The sequence below is a fragment of the Pinus tabuliformis genome, chromosome J (assembly GCF_031772625.1).
Source record: "Pinus tabuliformis cultivar Carrire ecotype Pingquan chromosome J, CPIR1, whole genome shotgun sequence".
NCBI lineage: Eukaryota > Viridiplantae > Streptophyta > Pinopsida > Pinales > Pinaceae > Pinus > Pinus tabuliformis.
The window spans coordinates 1,116,909,103-1,116,934,852 of NC_142295.1; the positions used below are offsets into that span (position 1 = coordinate 1,116,909,103).

At 33.2% G+C, this 25,750-nt stretch overlaps 1 pseudogene across 1 annotated transcript; it reads right to left on the reverse strand.

Moving 5' to 3' along the window:
• Nucleotides 1–13,687: 13,687 nt before the first annotated feature.
• LOC149230985 (proline dehydrogenase 1, mitochondrial-like) lies at nt 13,688–15,635 on the reverse strand (annotated as a pseudogene). Its single transcript, XR_016247407.1, has 3 exons — nt 14,769–15,635; nt 14,041–14,679; nt 13,688–13,943 (listed from the first exon to the last, which is right to left on the reverse strand). The product of XR_016247407.1 is annotated as a proline dehydrogenase 1, mitochondrial-like (transcript).
• Nucleotides 15,636–25,750: the final 10,115 nt, after the last annotated feature.

The following is a 25,750-nucleotide window of genomic DNA, read 5'->3' on the forward strand; positions in this document are numbered from 1 at the left end:
CCAGCAAAGCAATTGATAACCTTGCTTCTTGCCAATTTTGAAGAATTTTGGAGAACTTTTTGTCAATTCCTAAATTTTAATTATAAAACACAGGAAATTGCCTCTGATGCATAGTGCCACTGGCGCTGCGCATTGAGGTGGTAAGGAATTTTGAGGAAAGGATTGCATTTTTGTATTCCTCATGAAAAGTTATGAAAACCCAGAAAGTCATCTAGGTCACCTAAAGGGCAAAAAAAAGGCCTCAAAAATGCCCTTTCTGCCACTTTTTAGACCCACAGGAAGCAGTCTTGGGAGAACTGATTTTTGAAGGGGAAAATGGACACCAAATCCAAAAATTCCACTTGTCCTAGAAGGTAGACGGATAGACGTTTCCAACAAGACATCGTGGAGAAAATTTGGTGAAGGGGAAGGCCTTTAAAATCATCTTGTAAAAGGCACTGCGCATCAGGCAGATGGCGCTGTGCATCAGGCACAATTTTGTCAATTTTGCTCAAAAACTCAAATTTTCACCTAATTTTCTATCAGTTTGACTTTTCTTCTCTCATGGTCAAATTCATGATGTAAATTGATGTAAATTGATGTACTTTGATGTACTTTGATGTAAAAATGATGAAAAATGACTTAAGGAGGTAGATACATTAGTTTTAGGTGGTTTTGAACCGAATGAATCAGTTTCCATGGTTTTAGAGGCAAGCTGTTCCACTGCCTATTTTTCAGTTCCTAGTTTAGATCTTGTTGAAACAACTCCCTAACTCATGGATTCGACCCCTTATAGCTAGCATAGGTGGTTTGATGCCTATATCTTGTACTTTCTTAGTCATTTGTCAGGGTTGGACTCTTGTGGATGCATTGAGCTACTTTGTACATCACTTCTGTAGTTTGGCAAGGAAATAAACTAGGGTTTTGCAGCATTTTGTGGGATTCTTGTGGTAATGTGAATTAGCATTGTTTTTCCTCTACTATTTCAGTTGATCTTATGTTTATATGTGCCATCATCTCTCTTTTTCTGCATAACTAAATGAATCAAGTTTAAAAGGTGGAATCCATTGGTGTTTCAGTGCTCTGCCTTGGGGTTTATTTAGTTTTAGATGTTTTCTACTGTTTGAAGAGGACTCATGACATTTTCATGCCCTCTCCAACTCCTCACCATTATTTAGCCTCACCATTACATTAATTTCAAAGTGCTAAAACACTTGCCTACCTCGCTCCACTGAAACCTCTGCAAATCTGTGTTGATTTCCCGGACCCAAAGCTACCTTCCCCATCTGATCCAGCAACCAACCATTAAAATCAATCAAATTTCTCTGAGAAAACATACCTAGCCTAAAATTAGTATTAATATAAGTCATCTCAAGCTTTACTTGCCATAATTTCATTGAGATTGACAAGGAGAGAGCCCTCTCCCAACCTGGTAGGGCTAGCTACCAAGTTAAGCATGGTTTGATGTTACCCTAGACTTGCCTTTCTCAGCCTGAGGTAGATTTAGGCACTAACACACCCCACAAAACAACTATTAACTAATCCTTTGGGATTATTTTGTACAATATTAGTTAGCTGATAGTTTTTATTTTTCGTTAATAAGTTACCAGGGAAGAATTGTCTTGTACCTACTTTACATTTGTATAAATGTACCCTTTCAATTTTAATAAACCAAATTTTCCATAGCAGAGTTTATTCACGGGTCTGTCTACAGTGGTATCAGAGCACCGATGAAATTATGAACTCCATGTTTTTGTAATATATTTGCTATGAATGGGAGATGGATCATGCAGTTTAGAGTCCAGTTTGAGGATTGGGTTATGGATAAACAAACTTTGAAAATATTTTCCACTACTGCAATGGTTATGTTCTCGACGTCTCTTATGCTAAGGTCATTGCCAATGTTTCTCTTATTGGATATCTTGTTGGAAAGGTTTCCTTACACACAGAAACAAGGACATGTGAATGCCATTAGAGAAAACAGAGGTATGGGGCCATGAACATGCTATAAATTGATTTTTGTAGTCAGTCTTTTGTCATAAATTGTCATCTCAGCCAATAACTTACCCATACCATATCACCTGGTACCGTTTCTATGATTGGTAATGTGGCTCCTATTGAGAACATTTTGACTTTGAATTTCCATTCTTCTAATCTCACCTATGGCATCATTTTAAAATAATTTTATGTCCATTGACTTTATTAAATAAGTCACTTCTAAGCATCTCCAAGGAATTAAGATATTTCTTCTCTCTACATTTTTGAAATCCCTTGTCTACATACTGCTCTAACCTAAACTCCAATGGGTTCTTCCATGCTTCCAATTGATAGATCTTGTAGTGTGTGTTGCCATTATTGTCTACAGAGAACATAGCCTACAATTCCAAAAATACCTAGACACCTTCTTTGTGTCTCTTAGTGAGGGTTTTTGTTTATCTCATGTATTTTTTTGCAGTCTATGCTTCTCTTAGGGTCTCGGGTTAGGTTGTGTGCCTATTTATTTTTATTTTATTGAGATACCGTGGCATGTATGTCATAAATTTGATTAAATGGATTAATGTTTTCCCACTACTGTGACCAAGTAAGGTAGTAAATTGAAGAAATAGGCATTGGCAGAGAAATTGAAATTGGGGACAGAACCTATGGGATTTTGAAATCTTTTATTGAGGCCATGATATTAATTTTGAGATTGGGGTTAAGTGAGTATGAAGTCTGGGTTTTTTAATTAAGCTCTTCATTGATTGAATTAAATTGAATGAAGTTATAGACATCAATTCTTTATTTATTGAACTGAATTGAAATGTTTTTTTTCATATAGATAATATTTTTTACTTCATTTTTCTTGTTTGCTACCAAGTATTCAAGTAGAACAATAGAGATGAAACCTTTTAGAGGCAAGGGGAGTAATAATCATCAAGGTGACAGGTAGCAAAAACATGTGAGAAGAGAGATAAATTTAGTGAAAAGAAAGACAACCACCTCCAGACAAAGGAAAATCACCTGATTCTTCCCACTATATTTTTGCACATTATAATTTCAGTATAAATGATGTCTTTAGCACTACTTTATATGATTGCAAGATACTTGAATATTGGTTACTGCAGCCACTTCTCATATAACACTCGAAAGATTTTTTTTTGAAACTTTCAGTGATAATATTGATGGAGTAGTTTGTTTTGCTAATAAATCACAAGTAAAACCTTCATGAATTGGATATATTCAGGTACAAAGATCAGAAATTACTAATTATATTTTACAAAATTTTCTTTACATTCCTCAATTTCAAAGAAACTTGATGACTCTCATACATATAAGGTAGTAAGGGAATTCTAGACATATATTTGATGGTATAGTTGAAATCCATAAAGCATCTAATAATATGCTTGTGATGAGTGGTGTTGAAGAAGACAAACTCTTGAAACTCAAAGGTGCTTCATGGTCTACATTCAATTCTGCTCATTTAACTCAACAAAGTGATTCTTTGTCTTCCATTTTATTGTGGCATGCTCGTTTTGGTCATATAAATTATGATAAAATCAAGACTATGAAACAACAAGGCATTAAATTGATTCCTACTATTCTAAGAAAATTTACTCCATGTGATGCTTGTATTTTAGGCAAGCACAATAAGCAACCTTTTCATAACTCTACTTCTAGAGCTTCTAGGCAATTAGGTCTCATACATTATAATCTATGTGGGCCCATGCCTATTCCATCTGTCAATGGTAATAAATATATTGTGAATTTTATTGATGATTACCCGAGGATGTGTTAGGTCTATCTATTGAAAGAGAAATCACAAGTTTTTGAAACTTTTAAGAATTTTCAGTTATGGATTACAAATTAAACTCAAATTAATATAGGCACCCTCTAGATTGATAATGGTGGTGAATACACATCTAAGGAATTTAAAAGGTATTTACAAGGAAATGGTATCAAACATCAAACTATAGTTCCTTTTAATCTACAACAAAATGGTGTTGCAGAGTGTATGAATAGGACATTTCTAAATATAGTCAGATTGACGATGTTTTCTAAGAATGTCAAAATAATGTTTTGGGGAGAAGCAGTACTTTGTGTAGCCTATATTAGAAATTGTTTTCCTTCTTATGCCATCAATAATAAGTCTCATTATAAAATATCGTATAACAGACTTCCTATTGTTCAACATTTCAGAGTTTTTGGTTCTCCATGTTATGCTTTGATTCCTAAGCAGCAATGAAACAAATTGGGTTCCAAAAGTCACAAGGGTACTTTTTGGGGGTACTCTGATACATCTAAAGCTTATAGGTTGTATGATGAGGAGAATAAGAAATTTCTTGTTTCAAGAGATGTCGTTTTTCTTGAATTTGATAAATATTCTCCCATTGTTGATAGACAACTCAATCATTTGGATAAATTATCTTCAAATAAGTTTTATTATGAGTCTGATAATGATATTCCACATACTTAAGGGGGCATTCCCATTCTAAATTAGTTTGTGGATTTTCCTTTAGTATTTTTTCCATCTTTAATACTGGATGATGATAATGTTTCTACTAAAGAAAAATTAGATAATAGTAATGTTTTTGCAAGATCAAAAATTGCTCTTGAATAACCTATTTTAGAGCCTATTTTTCAAGATGAGAAACCACCACAACAATCACTACGAATATCAACACGCATCAAGACATTTACAAGAAAGTATGATGATTTTGATACAGGGAGTTATTCTAAATATAATAAAGGAAATGATGGAAATGTTACTTCAAGTTTAGGTAACATTTCTCATGATTGTGAATTTAATTCTCTTGTTGTTAATGAGCTTCTAGTTCTGATGAATGGAAAGATACCATGGAAAGAGAGTATGATGCTCTCATTAAAAATGGAACTTGGAGGTTGGTGGATCCTCCTATTAGAATCAAACCTATTGGTTGCAAATGGGCTTATAAAATTAAGTATAAGGGAGATGATTCACTTGAAAAGTACAAAGAAAGACTTGTAGAAAAGGGGCATGCACAAAAAGAATTTGTTGTTTATACATAAACATTTGCTCCTAGATCTAAATGGAGCATTATTCGAACCTTGTTTTCAATTGCAGCTCAAAAGGGATGGAAAATACATCATATGGATGATTTTTTTTTTTTTGAATGGATATTTGAAGGATAATGTCTATATGTTTCATCCAAAGGGTTTTTATATTAAAGGAAAATAACATAAGGTATGTAAATTGGTGAAATAATTGTATGGTTTGTGTTGGAATATATTATATTCCTTGGAAGGTAATAATGTCTTTGTATTATGTTGGAAGTTATCCAAAATCTTATGTAAAAGGTTAATACATTATATCCCATATTTATTATGGCATAGTATACTCTTGTATCCATTTATTACATGAAGAGGTGTTATTTTGGAGAATTATATTATCCCACATTTAATATGTGAGTAATTCCTCCACATCTCTGGGTATATAATAGGGTCAAAGGAGCCTCTTAAGGTAGATATCATTTTGTGATACCATCACATTTTATCTTGTGCTCACAACATACTGTTACTTGTAGTTGCTCTCTTTGTAAGATTGTAGGAGATTTCTGGAGATAATAGAAGACAACCTTCAAATGGTCGTAGACCATTTGGGTGAACCACGTATATTTGTTGTATTCTTTTTCCTTGTTCTTTTTCTGTTCATATTTATATGTTGGTATATTTTTGGTTTCTTAGATAGATAGCTAGTTTAGTAGATCTAATATTCTAATAGTTTGAAAGAAGCATCCCATGCATGGTATGGAATGTTAACTGGAGATCTTCTCAAATTAAATTATAAGCTTTTCGACCTAGATGATACAACTCTTTTGTCAAGAAAGTTGGAAGATCAATTGTATATCTAGTTGTTTATGTTGATGATTTGATGATCACAGGGAACGATTATGATTATATATCATTTGTTAACAGGGAGCTAGAAATATTATTGATATGACATATTTGGGTTTATTTCATTACTATTTAGGAATTGAAGTTGATAAAAAACCCAAACATATTTTTATTTCTCAGAAAAAATATATTGGACAATTTTTGAGTAAATTTGGAATGAAGGATTGTAGAAATCCAATGGAGTAGAACCTGAAGCTTACTTCAAATAAAGGAAGTGCATTTGAATATCCAACAAAGTACATGCAACTTGTTATAAGTTTAAATTTTTATTATTTGTCCTCGCATAAATTTTGTTGTAGGAATACTTTCCAAGTTTATGCATCATCCTTTTGAAGGTCATTGGATCACAACAAAATGAGTACTCAAATATTTAAAAGGCACTTAGTCATATGGCACCAAATATTCCAAAGTTTCAGTCTTCCATCTCACTGGTTATTCAGATTCTATTTTTGATGGATATAAAGAGCATGGGGTTCCTAAAATTAGTTATTTGATGAATCTTAGATCAACAACCATCACCCGAAGATCATGAAAACAATTTGTTCTTGTCGATTCTACCACCAAAGCTAAATATGTTGCAGCAACTAAAGCTACAAAATAAATATCTTTTCTTCGCAAAATACTTGAATATTTGTAGGAGAAACAAAAGGCTTCAACTCCTTGGTTCATTGACAACTCTTCTGCGGTTCAATTGGCCAAGAATCCTAAATTTCATTATCAAACAAAACATATCAACACCAAATATCACTTATTCGACATTATGTAGAGGCCAAATTCATTCATATGATAGATTGTCCTAATTCAGAGTAGATCACAAATATCTTTACCAAAGCACTAGGACGAGAAAAGTTTGAAAAAATCGTAATGTTACTTGGCATGTAAGATGTCCCTTCAGATTAAGGGTGGAACGATAACAAATCCTTCAAGATTATTTCGTACAATATTAGTTAGTTGATATTTTTTCTTTTCTGATAATAAGTTACTGAAATAAAATTGTCTCGTACCTATTTTACATTTGTATAAATGTATGCTTTCACTTTTAATAAATCAACTTTCCATCGTGGAGTTTATTCACGATCCTTTCTACAACAAGCAAGAATTTCTTCCATGGATAACAACCATGAATGGAATAATGTGATGGTATGTGGTCTTGGAACAACAAATGTGGACAATGGGGCATGGAGAAGAGGATCATTGTCAAAGTGAGCTCAATTTCAATGTCATTGAAACTATATGAGTGTTAAGGCCACAAATCTTATGCATATGGTTAGTCCAACAAGCCTGGAATCCCACAAACAAAATTCTAGCTACAATTTTGAGTCGGCTCACAAAGTGCATAACCATGGTAGGAAAGAATAAGATTTTGAATATAAAAAAATTGCATTGCATAGGTTCAGTTATCCAATGATTCATGGTTATTGAAATATTGGAAGTGTGGGGTGCTTATACTCTACTAACACCATATATACTCTACGGCCCAGACCCTCTTCAAATCCTAAAAGGATTTTTGTGTTCCATCCATTACAGATAAGCAGAACTCATTGATCTATTTGAAATGGAAACAAAATTGATGAATTGTAAGGGGGGAGAGAGTGATTTAAATGGTAATAGAGAAAATAAAGACAATCCCCATCTCGAGCCACACTTTAACCATGCATTGTGCACTTGAAGTGTAACCGTATATCATGCATCGAGCACTTGAAAAGGTAAACCGGTTCATTTGATTGATGTGGAGTCTACCTAGTTATATATATTTGGTAGCCTCCTTCCTTAAAATGTTATTGGGTTTTCAAATCTTTATTTTTTTAATTTTATGGAGTTTTCATGAAAATTCTAATTGCATCTTCATATATATATATATATATATATATATATATATATATATATATATATATATATAATTAAAAAAATATCCCCTCTTCCTATCTTAATTTGAGAAAATCAATAGAGTATTGTGAAATATTAGGTAAATTTGTTTTTGAGGTTGAAACTATTTATTTATGAGATGAAATAACTTTGTAGATTTCTATTTATATTTATTCAAACTTATATAACATTACATACACAAACAATAATCTAATTAACATTACGAAATATGTAACTTAATCTAATTAACACTAAGAAATATGTAAGGTTACACAGAAAAATCTAATAAATGTGTAAAGTTGCAGAAAGAAAACACTCCAAAAATGTGTAAAATTAGAGAGAGAATACACTACATTCCACTGCAGCAATAAGCTGAAAAAAATAAAATTTTCTAAATTTTAAGCAATTAATTATTTTACTTGATAATGGGATTTTAACAGTGTGACTATCTATATTTAACACATCTCCTCTTTTTTAAAAGAATGATACAAATTTATTGCCCATGTATTAAATATTTAGATAATCCTATTAAATTATTTGAATAAGTATCTGACTCACTGTAAAATAGATTTTACATCGTGAATGAATATTAAAAAATAGAAGTGGCCAACATAACAATTTGAATTAAATAATTTCTATAAGCTTTTCCGGATAAAAAAGGACCATTTCTCTCCTAACGCATTGTATTGCACTGTTAATTATAGTTAATTTTAAAAGGCAATGTTTGAAGTAATGGTTCCCCGGATGCGGGTGGTTGTTAGATACATAAGGCTCATGGCTTGTCAGCAGGGCATGTGTCCGCCCGGACAAGCCACGTACACCAGGAGGACTCGCCCTAACTATTCCAGCATGCAGCATTTAAGGAGGGGAGTTATGGTTCACTGCAGAGACGTCCCTTCGACATTCACTGCTCGCCTTGAGAAACGGAACATGGCGCTTCATAGCCGGAAGTTCTCAGACATTCTCCCGCATTTCTCGTCTGCTCCTGTTCTTGTCTTGAGGGAAGTGGCGGAGGCTCATTGTTTCGGCTCTCATTCAGGCTCTGAGAGCGACTGTGATGGTTTAGAGGCCATAGACTTGGGCAATTGGAGAGCATACGGGCAGTCTGGTTGTGAACCTGGGAGATTGGCGGTGTTGCAAACCTGCCATCCGCAGTCTGGTTGGGGGATTGGGCGTCTAGTTCAGAGGGACAATCCGTGTGTGCACACTCGCCACCCGCTCATTTTCAGTATGCAGCGTGAACGCCAAAGGGGAACAAGTCGGCGTGGCAGCTACAGTGGAAGAGCCCCTTCTCCCTCTTCCTCAATTGAAGAATCTTCTGAACGCAGAAGACCGAGGGGAAGGCCCCCGGGCAGAGGAAGAATGGCGGAACCTCCAGAGAGAATGGAATGTGGGCACACTGAGCACCCAATGGTAAGATACCGCCTTCCATGTACTTTGTCCAATTCCACTTTCTTCGTAACTGTTTCAGTGGAGCATTGCAGCAATCCGTGGGGTGAAGATGAAGCTCCTCGTGCCAACCCTCCGCGTATTCCTGGGATTGTTCCCACAGTGGACATGGAATTTCCCGCCATAGATATGCTGAGGCCTGTACATGATCCTGGAGCAGGCCCGAGTGAACCTGTGCAGCGCAATGCTGGTAAGGCTATACTCCAGCCTCCCTGCTGCAAGATGGAGGATGAACCGCAGACTACGGAAGAAGATTAGCATGCCCAGCTCGCGCTCCAGGTTTCACTGCACGAATTTTTCTCTCTGTCAGCTCCCTTCGCGATCATATATGTGTCTGCACTTTGTCACTATGTACCTCTGTCCATCTCTGTTATGGTGTCGGTTATCTGTTATCTCTGTCATGGTGTCGATGTCCTCCATGTGTTTCTGTTGTTTCAGTCTCCTAGTGCTACAGTCCATGTGTCGGTTACATGAGTGTCACTCTGGTTTCCATCTTTTGTAATCCTGGAATGAATACTCCCGAGTTTACTGTCTGTCCCAGGACAAGTTTTACAGGGCCTCGGCCCTGTTGTAATACTGCTGATGTAATTTTGCTCTTGCTGTAATATAATAGCTCAGTCTTATTTAGAAAAAAAGAAATGTTTGAAGTAATGGTTCACAATGGAAAGAAACGTAAGAAGTGGGAGTAGTAGACTTCAACAAAGACCCCTTTCCCAACTAATACTTAGAACGGTATATATTACAGAGCCCATGTATTTTCTCATGTCGCACCCTTTTGTGGGAGACTATTATTACCCTTCATAATATTCAGTGCTGTGCTTTGGAACATTTTGCCCCTCATAAAGTTGGATTACTTTCTCGCTGCAACTGTTCTAAGCCAATAGAGGTTATTCTAATTCCCATCACCTTTCTAATTTCCATCACTTTCATAGTTTTGTTGTTGTTAATGATTCCCACCTTAGGCTAATAATGTTTCTCAAATAATGATTTTTTTTCCATGAACATATAATAGTGAGACCCATTGTGTTTTAAGGATAACTAATTTCAAAATTATTTTTAATTTTGATAAAAAAATTGCACATAATAATACTAAAATAAATGACACTAAAAAATCTACATAAAAAATAAAATGATAAATAGCAAAATCAAATCAGTGTGATCAAACTTCTACTTGACAGATTAGATAAATTTGAAATTCCAAAAAAAAAAATACAACAAGAAACAATAATCCAAAAATAATGACATATAAGACATAATAGTAATGATTGTTTAAATAATTAATAGTAATAGTTGTTTTCCTACATATTGAGTGCACCTGGAATTTCAAATTTATTCTCTTTCAAGTTAAAATTTAGTGACGATTGTTTCTTTTTCATGAAATATTTGAGTGTACATTAATCCAAATTTATAAGTAAAAGAGTTTCTTCATTAATATCAAGAGTATTTTTTGGGTTTTTTTATGACAATTATTGGATAAAGTCTGAGAAGAGAAATTGAAAAGAAGATAATAGACTATCTCACAAGATGACTCCATATCATAACAAAGAACAATGCTTGGCTAGGTTGAGGAAAAGACACTCGCCTGGAAAGAAAATAATAGACCATTCCCACAAGATGACTCCGTATCATAACAAAAGAACAATGCTTAACTAGGTTGAAGGGAGAAAACTTGCCCGTTCATTTTGAAAACTTGCTTGGTTCATTTTTCTATTAGACATGTAACTGTATATTCAGAGAACTATTAACACATAGGAGATCTTGCTTTCTTCAAAGTTTAACTATCCTCTACATGTAAATATGTGAATCCAAAATTTAACTATCCTCTACCTTTAAACCGGATACCAAGCCCATTAAGAAAAGCCCCCTCAAAAAAACAACGTAAAAACTATTTTCTGTGAGAGGTAAACAACTAGCTCTGGCTTCATGTCCAACCAATGGCAGTTAACTAGATTGGTGGCAGTCCTGTACCTCTCTACAAAAGGTTTTACCACTGATATCTCAATCACTAACATACTTTACTTTTCCTCACTTTGTCTGTCGTCTATTGAGTCCTCCTCCTACATGGGACGATAGCAAATGTAAAAGTGAGACAGGTAATCAATTAAGTCATAGAAATGATAATGTGGAATTACCAGCAATTAGAGTTGATAATGTGGCATTGCCAGCATTTAAACTCTAAGGAAACAGGGAAATGATTTAATTAGTTATGACAATTTATCTGATTGAACCTTTCCTATTCACGACTAACCATTAAAATTTATGATGGTTAATGTCAGAGTGTCAAATTTACTGTTTAAATTTCCTTTTACTCGTCTCCGCAGACTATCCGTAAAATACGTTTAAAAATGGTAAAAAATGTTACGTGGAACGTCAAATTCCACGGCTGGCTCCCATTCGAAAAAGTTGAAGTCCACAGAAGCGTCGTGAACAAGAAAGAATGACAGAAACAAATAATAGCAACGAAGTCCTTAAAATGGGATACACAATTACATAAATTTCAAAGTGATAGTCTGACAAAGTTAAAGTTGAATAAATTGAAAAAGTCACACAAATAGAAGATCGTCCTCGTCACAATTTAATAACAGAGTCTAATTATCTTGCAAATGGGAGGAGATAGACTGTCACTCATGAATACCGCCTTTTTATCTTTTCGTCGTTGGATTTTGGAATATAATAAAGATGAATACTTTTAATTAAATTTAAAAATACTTCGTTTTCATTAAATTTCAAAATTTTATTGATGTGGAATCTGCCTAGTTATATATATTTGGTAGCCTCCTTCCTCAACATGTTCTTGGGTTTTTAAATTTTTATTTTTTTAATTTTATGGAGTTTTCATGAAGATTCTAATTGCATCTTCAAATATATATATATATATATATATATATATAATTAAAAAAATGTCCCCTCTTCCTATGTTAATTTGAGAAAATCAATGGTGTATTGTGAAATATTAGGTAAGTTTGTATTGAGGTTGAAACTTTTTATTTATGAGATGAAATAACTTTGTAAGTTTCTATTTATATTTATTCAAACTTATATAACATTACATATACAAACAATAATCTAATTAACATTAGGAAATATGTAACTTAATCTAATTAACACTAAGAAATATGTAAGGTTACATAGAAAAATCTAAGAAATGTGTAAAGTTGCAGAAAGAAAACACTCCAAGAAATGTGTAAAATTACAGAGAGAAAACACTACATTCCACTGCAATAAGCTGAAAATAAGTAAAATTTTCTAAATTTCAAGCAATGAATTATTTTACTTGATAGTGCAATTTTAACACTGTGACTATCCACATTTTTTTTAAAAGAATGATACACATTTATTGCCCATGTATTAAATTATTTAGATAATCCTATTAAATTATTTGAATAAGTATCGGACTCACTCTAAACTCTAAAATAGAATTGAATAAGTATCGGACTCACTCTAAAATAGATTTTACATCATGAATGAATATTAAAAAGTAGAAGTGGCCAACATAACAATTTGAATTAAATAATTTCTACCTTGAATGAATGTAAGAAATAACCCATAGTTGTAGACCGGCGAGAACGTTTGAACGTAAGCTATTGATGACCGTATATTCATGACCGTTGATTACATTAATGGCGGTTTCCTCAGTGGGAGCGAGCCACATTTACTGATGGGAACGAGAGGAAAAGTCGCTGCGTAGCGAGGAAAAGATAAGATTCATATTAATAGTAGAACGAAGGTCTTGACCGATGGAAGCTTTTCCCGATAAAAAAGACCATTTCTCTCCTAACCCATTGTATTGCACTGTTAATTATAGTTAGTTTTAAAAGGCAATGTTTGAAGTAATGGTTCACAATGGAAAGAAACATACGAAGTTGGAGTAGTAGACTTCAACAAATACCTTTTTCTCAACTAATACTTAGAACTGTATATACTAGCAATTGTCTCAAAAGGTACAAAGAGAGGCTCATAGGATTATTAATTGTATATACTAGCAATTGTCTCAAAAGGTACAAAGAGAGGCTCATAGGATTATTAAATTAGAATTGTTAAATTTCTCTAGAAGAGATGTTGGTTCAAGCCTAATGGATGAGCAATTTAAGCTGGCTAAAGGCCTTCTAATTGTTTTTTATTATTGTAAAATTATATTGATCATTCATTGATTTTACTTTCAAAAGCTTGAAGGAATTTGAATAGCAGGAATAGAATTGCTTTGTGGGATTTGATCCCAAATGCTGAGTTGATTGATTTAACTTGCTTGGAATAGCGACCTTGAGTGCTTTGATAATTGTACATCTATTGGGTGCTGGTGATCGTATCATCTCCCCCTGCATTTTGAGTATTATTCAGAAAGCTGAAGAACGTTCCACTAGAGTCAACAACAGATACATTTTTATTAAGTGCATTTGAAACATTTATTACAGCCATAGGAGCATTGAAATCTAAATATAAAGTGAAGAAGTCATCAACTTTAGAGGATAATTCTACTCCTGTGGCTGCCTCTACAATAACCTTACTATGCTATCGTTTGGTTGCAGCAAGCATCCCACGGTTTTCTTTGGCTCTCCTGATGAGATAAGGCATCACACTCTCCACTGGTCCAAACGGAAGATATTTGCTCACCTCGAATCCCGCTTTGACCAAACCCAGAGATAGACTGTCCGACATGCCCTTCAATTGAGCGAACTGTAACCCACTCTGCCCTCCTTTCATAATTCCCAATTCTTCAACCTTACCAGTGGCCAATTTTGCTGATAAATCGTTACCATTACAAATAATGAATCAAATCCCATAATTGAACATTCTGATATCAACACAATAATAATGAAATTCTGAAATTAAGCTTACCAGACTCGAAATTGTGTGTAGCTAGTAGCAGTGATGCTTCGCCCTTAGAAACCTTCTCTAGCATCAACGAAGTGCAGGCGTTGTAACAGTTGTGTGTGTCCGTAATCAGAGAATGTACAGGGGAAGGGGCGCCAAATGATTTTGCCTCGGCACTTTCTCTTGTGATGTAGGCACCCCGCACAAGTTTCAGAGCCATTGAAATGCCCTGCTTTTTAGCTGCTTCGGATGCCTCAATTAGATGAGGCAAAGCATCTTTCAAGTAAGCTTGTATAGTCCCATACACCAGAGGCTCGAGGCCTTTGTTGTATTCGGAAAATGCTCTGTAAATAAAGTAATCAATGGCAGGCTGAACGGTTGTGTATTCTGCATCTACCAGCAAAGGAAGCGAAATGGCCTCGCAGGCTCGGCAGAGCTGAAACAGCCTTTGCTCCGTTGAAATTAGATCGTTTTCCTCGGTGGGGCTCAATGGCTCAGGCGCAGAGCATGTGTGGTAAGTAGGGCTTGAAGAATAGGCAAAGCCTCTGCCTTCCAGGGCAGGCTGAAGGTTGGATGGCGGTGCTGCCATCTTAGCAAGTGGTTGATTCTTTCCAAAAGAGCAATAGGACAGACGACCGTGATTTTCACACAGGCAAAACTTACCTGTAACACCAAATCCACCGATGTTAGCAGACAATTTAGGACAAAAAACTTTACAGAGGATTGAAAGGAGGCAAAGATGAGTTACTTGCCAATCCAGGTGGAAGCAGAGGCGTCAACTGGACGGTGGTGATAAATTGGTGGAGATTGGCATCATAGGCAGCGTTATCCACAACATCTTCTAAGCTGTAATCAAGAATTCCCTTCAAACCCAACGCCCACATTCTATTCAAAGTATCTGAGGCCTCTGCGACGCTCTCACCAGCGCAGAAATGAGAAAACGCGGTCCGCTTCACGGCTTTGAGAAGCTGTACTCTGTAAGGCGCGTAATCCATCAGAGGTGATTTCAGTGCTTTCATGCCCAGATCCGTGATAGGCTCGCAGGAAACAAGAAGGAGATTGAAAAGCGAAGTAATAAGCTCCCTCGTCGTTAAGCTCGAGAACAATCCCTCTGCATCTTCGAAGTCGTGAACGGTAGCAGGAGCATTAATGGCTCCATTGACGGAATCTGCGCGAACTTGAGGAGTCGTGGCTGCAGCCACCGAAGAATATTGCAGGGTTTTCGAAGAGGAATTCACGTTATGGGAACTGGTGTAACAGAATTCATGAGACCTTGCTGAGGACCAAACTCTGCAAGTTCTTCGGCTCACGAATGGAAGCACCCTGGATGCCATAAAACACCTGCAAATCTTGAATTCCAGATCAAGATTGGCTAATAAATACCTCAAAAGGCCGAACTAATTCAAGCACAGGCAAAGAAATTGTTTCATTGGTTGCTCGTCTGGGACAAGAGATTTTCTAACCAGGCGCAGTTCCAGGTACCTATTTTCCTCTTTTTCAGCTATGTGATGAATGAAATGCATGGCAATTGCATTGAAGATGCAGAGGGAGGAAAGCTCCTTGACCAGTGCTTTATAATAGAAACAACAAGGTTGATGCATACTCTAGTGCATGGCATCCAGAAAATCTTGCGTTTTGCCAAAAGGAGCACTCCGGCTTTCTTGACTTTCTATGCTTTCTTGATTTTTTGTTGTTTCCTTTTCTGCTTCAGATCAACGGTTGAAAGTGTCTCACCTGATCAAACAGATCAGGGTAAAAGTGTTGACGAAAAGTTGATGCATAGGAAAGGCCTATTGGCCTAATTACAAAGCCCGTGTATTTTCTCATGTCGCACCCTTTTGTGGGAGACTATTATTATACCCTTCATAATATTCAGTGGTGTGCTTTGGAACATTTTGCGCCTCCGAAAATTGGATTACATTCTCACTGCAACTGATCTAAGCCAATAGAGGTTATTCTAATTTCCATCACCTTTCTAATTTCCATCACTTTCATAGTTTTGTTGTTGTTAATGATTCCCACCTTAGGTTAATAATGTCTCTCAAATAATGAATTTTTTTCCCATGAACATATAATAGTGAGACCTATTGTGTTTTAAGGATAACTAATTTCAAATTTATTTTTAATTTTTATAAAAAAATTGCATATAATAATACTAAAATAAATGACACTAAAAAATCTACATAAAAAGTAAAATGATAAATAGCAAAATCAAATCAGTGTGATCAAATTTCTACTTGATAGATTAGATAAGATAAATTTGAAATTCCAAAAAAGAAAATACAACAGGAAACAATAATCCAACAATAATGACATATAAGACACAATAGTAATGATTGTTTAAATAATTGATAGTAATAGTTGTTTTCCACCTGGAATTTCAAATTTATTTTGTCTTAGTTAAAATTTAGTAAAATTTAGTGACGATTGTTTCTTTTTCATGAAATATTTATGAGGGTACATTAATCCAAATTTATAAACAAAAGAGTTTCTTTATTAATATCAAGAGATTTTTTTGGGCTTTTTCATGACCATTATTGGATAAAGTCTGAGAAGAGAAATTGAAAAGAAGATAATAGACTATCTCACAAGATGACTCCATATCATAACAAAGAACAATGCTCGGCTAGGTTGAGGAAAAGACACTCGCCTGGAAAGAAAATAATAGACCATTTCCACAAGATGACTCCTTATCATAACAAAAGAACAATGCTTAACTAGGTTGAAGGGAGAAAACTTGCCCGTTCATTTTTCTATTAGACATGTAGCTGTATATTCAGAGAACTATTAACACATAGGAGATCTTGCTTTCTTCAAAGTTTAACTATCCTCTACATGTAAATATGTGAATCCAAAATTTAACTATCCTCTACATGTAAATATGTGAATCCAAAATTTAACTATCCTCTACCTGTAAACCGGATACCAAGCCCATTAAGAAAAGCCCCCTCAAAAAAACAACGTAAAAACTATTTTCTGTGAGAGGTAAACAACTAGCTCTGGCTTCATGTCCAACCAATGGAAGTTAACTAGATTGGTGGCAGACCTGTACCTCTCTACAAAAGGTTTTACCACTGATATCTCAATCACTAACATACTTTACTTTTCCTCACTTTGTCTGTTGTCTATTGAGTCCTCCTCCTACATGGGACGATAGCAAATGTAAAAGTGAGACAGGTAATCAATTAAGTCATAGAAATGATAACGTGGAATTACCAGCATTTAGAGTTGATAATGTGGCATTGCCAGCATTTAAACTCTAAGGAAACAGGGAAATGATTTAATTAGTTATGACAATTTATCTGATTGAACCTTTCCTATTCACGACCAACCATTAAAATTTATGATGGTTAATGTCAGGGTGTCAAATTTACGGTTTAAATTTCCTTTTACTCGTCTCCGCAGACTAACCGTAAAATACGTTTAAAAATGGTAAAAAATGTTACGTGGAACGTCAAATTCCACGGCTGGCTCCCATTCGAAAAAGTTGAAGTCCACAGAAGCGTCGTGAACAAGAAAGAATGACAGAAACAAATAATAGCAACGAAGTCCTTAAAATGGGATACACAATTACATAAATTTCAAAGTGATAGTTTGACAAAGTTAAAGTTGAATAAATTGAAAAAGTCACACAAATAGATACACAATTACAAAAATTTCAAAGTGATAGTTTGACAAAGTTAAAGTTGAATAAATTGAAAAAGTCACACAAATAGAATATCGTCCTCGTCACAATTTAATAAGAGAGTCTAATTATCTTGCAAATGGGAAGACACAGACTGTCACTCATGAATACCGCCTTTTTATTTTTGCGTTGTTGGATTTTGGAATATAATAAAGATGAATACTTTTAATTAAATTTAAAAATACTTCGTTTTCATTAAATTTCTAAATATTTCAAAGTTTTATAATAAAAATAAAGAAAACGCAAATATATGGTTCTCACAGAAGATTTTGGACAATTTCCATTGCTTGAAAACAGCTCTGGCGAACCATGGAATATTTTGGACAATTTCGATTGCTTGAAAACCGGCAGAATCCTCTGGCTTTTGATAAGTTTAGTTTAAAAAAACAATAAATTTGTTAAGAAAATAATAGAAATTTGAATAAGATTATAATAAAATTTGATAGAAATTTTGGAAAATTTGAGTTAGAGATTTTAAAATTTAAGATTTTAATAGCATTGAATTCCTTTCAACCATTTTAAAAACATTCAAATTAACATTTTTTAACTGAATTCCAACCAAAAAAATAGCCATCCAAGTTTTTCAACCAAAAAAAACTGCCATCCAAGCGATTCAACCAGAAAAACTGCCATCCAGGCGATTCTGTGACATCGGTAGACAACGCCCGAAAAAATGATATAAAGTCCAAAGTTCAAGGCCGTGATCGACTAAGATCTCCATTTCCCAATGAAAAGGAGCCAGCCCCCGACAAGAAATTTATTCTGTCTTTCCTTTTTATATTTTATTATTTAATGGTTCAAATGCTAAATAATTTATGCTCACGAAAAACTCCCTTTAAATTTATAATTACATAAATGTAATTACGTAATATAATATTGTTAACAAATATTTTATAAAGAATCCTATGGTAGTCTTAAAGTATTTAAACTAATAGTAATACTAGTCTTTTAAATTTATGAATTTTTTAATATTAAAACAATATACTAGGTGAAATATTTATTTAAATTTAATAAATTAATTACAATCATATTTTTTTTTTTTACAATACATTTATGAAATGTAAAACCCTTTAAATAAGAAATATGAAGTATTATAACTATTATTATTTCATTTTATAAAATTAAATAAAAAATATTATCAAAATTTAAAATATATATATAATAAAAAGTTATATTATTAAATTATTTTTTAAATTAAATATTTATTTTTTATGTATAATATAAATTTTATTTTAAAATTATATAATTATTTTAACACACATAAATAAATGTAAAACATTATATATAATTATTTTATATCCAATAAATACTCCAATGGGGTGTTGAAATGTGAGGCAATGAAGGAGGGAGGTGATTTCCATCTCGTTGTTAGGAAAGGGATGGCATGGCAACATGTTTCCATGGAATCACAAAGGCCAACGAGTAATGACAATGCAGAGTATTAACTTGGACTTCTTGGAATTCCTCGATGCAAATTTCAGATATCTGCTGTCATCATTATATTACTGAATTTCTATGGGGTTTATCTGTTGTCAACATTATATTACTGAGTTGCTATGGGATTTTTCGTTGGCATCCCTTGCACTTGTGGTTTAACTATAGCGGAAGGTGAAGACCCTCTTTGTTTGGTCTTTTGTCATTCATTCTATATCATTATCTCTACTCTCCAATTTCTATTATATGCAGCACGTGTAGGAAGTTTTTTAGTAAGAGGATATTTACTAGAATTCTTAGGTATTCGGATATAATGATTATTATTTAATTTTATAGAAATAAATAAAAAATATTATTAATAATAATAATAATGATATTATAGAATTAATTTCTTATTAAATATATTAATTTTTACGTATGATATTAATTTTATTTTAAAATTATATAATTTAAAAAATAAAAACAATGATTTTAGGATTTGTCATTTGCCTCTGCACTTGTGATTTAATTATTGTGAAGGTCTGTTTTAGTGTAGTCTTTTGTCATTCACTCCATATCATTGCTAACTCTGCAATTTCCATGTGTATGTGGGGTTACATGGAGTCAACTCACACATGGGCTAGTGAGAGGATTTGCACCGCAATTTTTGTGGGCGGTGGATATAATGATCATTATTCCATTTTTTATAAATAATTAAATAAATATAATAAAATTAAAAAAATATTTTTAATGAAAAAATGGGATGATAAAATTATTTTTTGAATTAAATATATTAATTTTTATATATGATATCAATTTTATTTTAAAATTATATAATTTTTTAAACAAATATAAATAAATGTAAAATATTATATATAATTATTTTTTATTTAATAAATATTTTGATGTCGTGTTGAAATGTGTGTTAGGGAGGGAGTGAAGTAACTTCCATCTCGTCATCATCAAAGCATTAAAGAGGGGAATGGTCAACCACTTCCATGGAATCACACACACCAATGAATAATGACGAAATAGAGCATTACCTTGGAAAATTTCGATATCTCCTCAACTCCCTAGAATTGTTTGAGGCGAATTGCAGATATTTGTTGCCATCATTATGTTACTAGGTTACTTATGGGATTTTTCCTTTGTGCCCCCCGCACTTGTGGTTTAACTATTGTGGAATGTCGAGACCCTCCTAGTCTTTCCTTTTGTCATTAACTCCATATCACTGCTTAGACTTTCTGCAATTTCCATGCATTCATGGGGTTACATGGAGTTAACTCACACATACACTAGTGGGAGGATTTGCACCAAAATTAGTTTGGGGCATTCAGGATCTTCTCTCCCCTACGTATGTTGGTATTTCTTATGATTTCAACTTCTTAGAAATGGCTTTTTAGTTACAGTTCCATTGTTCTAGTTTATTTGGTGCAATATTTTTTGGTGGAGGCTCAATGCGGTTTCTAGGATGAGCTGGCCTAGCCCTCATCCTCGCCAAGTAGGACATCATGTTACCTTGTGTTGTCAATACTACATCCATGTGGCTCTTCTAGCCTCTGACATACTTACCACCCTTAAGTTCTCCACTATGTATATTATGCACTAGTCTCACCTTGGTTTCCAATCCTTCGAACTCCTTTTTTCTCATGGGTTTTCTGTAACTGGGTTTGATCACCTCATTATCATCATGCCTCGAAAAAAAAATTGGCCAAGACGTGGCTCAGGTGGTTGTGGCCCCATAGTAGGCCTCAAGCCCAGTCACAAGACCAAATTGCATCTTATCTCTAGCATGTGGCTACTGCCTTGGAAGTTTAGTATGAAATTTGATTATTTGAAGGTTAAGCATTTCATGATAAGAACACTAATTCTCACTCTATGATTCAGGCCAATGTTGTTGATTGGGTTTTGGATCTTGGACACAACAGAGGCTGCAGGAATCAATACCTCCACTCTATCACTTTGTATTAGCAAATGAAAATGATAATGAAAAGAGTCATTTAGGAAAAGCAGAAAGACCACACTGAGATAATTTTCCTTCTCAATGCTATTCAACATGTACAAAAGCATTTGATATCCTATCTCGTTATTATGAAGGCTTGATTGGTGCATATAAATATGCATCATCAATGCAAGAAACAAATACCACTAATATTGAGCACTCAAGATCCTACCTTTGTAAATTCTTCTAACGAAGGATGAAGACCCAAGTTTATAATATTTTTATGCTTATGTTTTATGAATTGCACATGATTGTTTTTCTATATTACACAACTGTGGATAGTATTCTATATCGATTTGTTCCTTTGTAACCTATATGCTTTTGTGGACAACCATGTGTTATTGTTAGATTTAGTTATGTGACAGGTTTATATTGGGTAATTTTGATAAAAAGACAAACTTTTCAAACATCTCTATTGTTGTTGATATAGTTTCCTTCATAGCAAGTCATGATAGTAAAAATGTTATTTTGTATATTTTAATTATAAAGTAATTAAAATCGATAAATTGCAAAAAATAAATAAATTATTTAATAAACAAGTATTCAAATGAACTATGGATGCTTCAGGAAACTAAACGCGAAGGTACATAGGGTTTCTACAAATTCTATATCACTCTTCCTAGTCGCTACTACGAGTCGAGGTTTGCTTGCCACCTCCTTGTTTAAGCCATGGAGGAGCGAACATAAGATTTTCCCCCTTATTTCTTGTAGTCTCATTCTTTCTTTGGGATTCATCTCCATATATTTGCTCCCTTACACACAACAGTATCCCTCTTCTCTCAAAAGTAGTTGGATGAGAGGGGCAAGATGACTACAGAGGGGGATTCAGTCCAGTTAAAGTGTTCGTTGTAATTCTTATGTAATGGAATACTACAAGGCCTATGTAAACCTCCAGAAGCATCATCGACATTGTTGAAGGAGTTCCTTCTCTTACGTCCATGACAAGCAATAATTGTAAGTCTAGCTTTGTTTCTTTTTTTCTCCCATTCATCATCCTAAATTTCTTTCACAGTTCGAATCTGGGGAAAATTTATGTGATCTTAACCTAAGGGGCTTTCGGTTTTGTATGGGATATGGGGTTTTGTCTCCCCTATCCTTTGTTATCACTTGTAATCCCCAGTTATTTTGCGATTGAATACTTAAAGGATATCTATCCCTCTCTTTAGGCAACGCAACTCAAGGACACAAAATTTCTTATTTTTATAAGGAACATGGGTGTAAATCCATTTTTGTTTGGGAAAAATTCACAGATTCGATATTATTCCTTAAAGAAACTATCGCAAAGAGATGGGGTATTCCCAAAAAAAATTAGAGCCTACGATTAGAAGGGAAAGCCCTCTAAGACTCTTCCTTCCTCTTGGAAATTAGTATAACAGGGAATTATACTATTATACTAAACTCTAGATTGTAGGGGGTGCTCCATCCCCATGTCACCAAATGGATAAACTATCTAATTTAGAGATGTAGTCCAGGGGAGGGTTGTAGGAACTACATTTGAAGGCAATACCTCTACTTCAACATAAAAAAATAAAAACATTCTACGCCCATATATATTAAAACAAATGGAGAAAGTTCCAGAAATGTATGTGAATATCCCTGAGGTATCGTCCCTTTTCACTGCTCTCTAATCTAAAGTAATCATTTGCATATTTAATGGTTTCTAGCCAAAACTTGAAGCTTTAATTCAATGGATTTTCTCTTTATGGTCTCCAAATTACGACATATATTTATGCTCAAAGGGATTTTTTATTTTCCAATTCAAAACACTGAAGGACCTAGATTATGCTCTAAATGAAGGATCTTGGTTTTGGGGTAGAGCCAAATTATTTATCATCCCATGGTTCCCTGAATTTGATGCCAATTCTATGGTGGTTTATACCATGCCAATCTAAGTGAGGATTCCAAACTTCCGCCTCCCTTTCTAGCATCATGAAGTCCTTAAAGACAATGGAAACACTGTGGGAAAATACAAAAAAAAAAGATTTGGAAAGAATAGAAAATGGAATATTCACATATGCCATAATATGTGTGGAAATTGATCTTAGCAAAGGACTCTCAGATCATACAAGACTGAAACACGACAAATTTCATTGGACACAAAATATGGATTATGAGAACATCACATTCTAATGCAATATAGATTTTCAAACAAGACATCTACATAAAACATGTCCATAGGAAAAAAAGAATCCTAAGAAGGAGAAGAGGCAGTCCAATAGACCAAGAGGATGGCAGTTCACAGAACAATATCTTTTGAGGATGAAGAAGAAGAAAACAAGGAAAACCAACCTGAAAAAATAAGAAATGAATGATATGGCTCATTAGGGAGACAAGCTTAAAATAGGAAGCTATGATTCAACTAGGGACAATGACCATACATCAAAATGGAATGGATCGAGAGGACTCTTCGACATTTGTCAGATTTGGGGGCACAAAACAAGCTCATGTATCTGAAATCTTAGATTTTGATAAAGATCAGAATTGGTTTTGGTTCCTATTGAACCAAATCCCTATGCTTGACAAACAATGCATAGAAGGAAAAACAAAAACAAAAACAAAAAATCTAGCTCTAGTTGTGAGCCTTAATTTTTTCTCTTTAGTTGTTAGTTACTTGGACATGCTTGAGGTTTTCAGCCATTAATAAAACCTTTTGATTGTGTTATGTCTATTTTAATTTCATCATACTCTTTTGCTACTATATACATGTACACAATGTGTATCTATAAAATGTAATTTTCATTAATAAAATTACAATTCAAAAAAAATCAATATTTATATATAATTAAAGTTATTTAATTAATTCAATATAATAATTATTTAATATTTAATAAATAATAGATATAAAATTATTTATATTCCATTACACATAAATAAATAAATATATATCTATATCTATATATATAGTTAATTAATTAATTTTTTTTTTATTTCAATAAGGATTATCTTTTCATTAAAAAAACTAAAGTATAGCATTTTGAACGTTAATATTTGTTTTGAGCGTTAATTTTTAAGTTTTTATTTACAAATCGCATATATATAATTTCTGGTTAAATTATAATTATATATATATATATATATATATATATATATATATATATATAGAATTAGATATAGATATAGATATAGATATAGATATAAAATTAATAAAATAAAATATTAATTAAAATAATTTTTTATTTATATATTATAATTATAATACAAAACTGATTTATATTAATATTAAGCATTTTTTAAGTTGTTAAAAGTTTTAAAAATAATATATTCATTATAAATTAGAGTATTGTTAACAACATTGCTTTCCATTTAGGTTAGACATTATATCTTGAAAATTTGAAAAAAATATATATATATTGTTCTCTATTTAAGTTAGATATTTTATGTTGAATATGAGTAATATTTTTTTAATAGGATATTAATAAAATATTAATTGAAATAATTTTTATTTATATATTATAATTACAATACAAAACTGATTTTTATTAATATTAAGCATTTTCTAAACTTGTTAAAAGTTTTAAAAATAATATATTCATTATAGATTAGAGAGTATTGTTAATAACACTGCTTTCCATTTTTTAAGATTAATATTGTTGACTATTTAAGTTAGATATTATATGTTGAACATGAGTAAATAAGTTTAAATAATTTGAAACATTTTTATCATCCATAGAAAAATACTAGTAAATATAATTTACTATTTCAATATTAATTAAATAAATAATAATTTTATATTATTTATAATAAAATAAACATGAGAGTGTTTTATTTTTGGTATTATGTATCAATAGTTATTCTTCATTTTGTCTGACTCATGTCAAATTAACCACTCTCAACACTACATTTTCCTTCCATAACTAAGTCTTGTTAAAAATGTTAAGGATTTTAGATGTAAGCTTCAAAATAAAGTAGTTCTATGAGAGCTTAGATAGAGAGCTTCATCTCCAATGTGGGTTGTTGACACATTCATTTCATAATTTTTTAAATATTTTTGGAATTATATTGGCATATTAAGTATTCTTTTGTTCATGCACTCACGAGTCAGGTTGAAAAATGATATAGAGGTTCTTAAGACCACAAGTGGAAGGAATTGATTTCGACAAAACATTTGCACCAGTTGCAAGAATGGAAGCCATCCAGATGTTTCTCGCCTATGCATGTTCAAGAAAAATAAAAGTCTACCAGATGGATGTTAAGTCAGCATTTCTGAATGGCGAATTAGAAGAAGAAGTTTACATCGAACAACCTAAAGGTTTTCTACTATCAGAAAAAGAAGACCATGTTTGTAGGTTAAAGAAGGATATGTATGGTCTCAAGCAGGCTCCCAGAGCATGGTATGCTCGTCTTGATGGATATCTACATCAACAAGGGTTCAAGAAAGGTACTGCTGATAGCAATCTTTACGTACAAATAGATAAAGATAATTTAACAATCGTTGAGGTATATGTGGATGATATAATATTTGGTGGCAATGATGATCGACTAAGTAAGAACTTTGCTACAAATATGCAAAGTGAGTTTGAGATGTCTTTACTCGGTGAGTTGACATACTTCTTAGGGATTCAAATATCTAAACAAGAGAAAGGAATATTTATATGTCAAGCCAAGTACATCAAGGAAATTCTCAAGAAATTCAA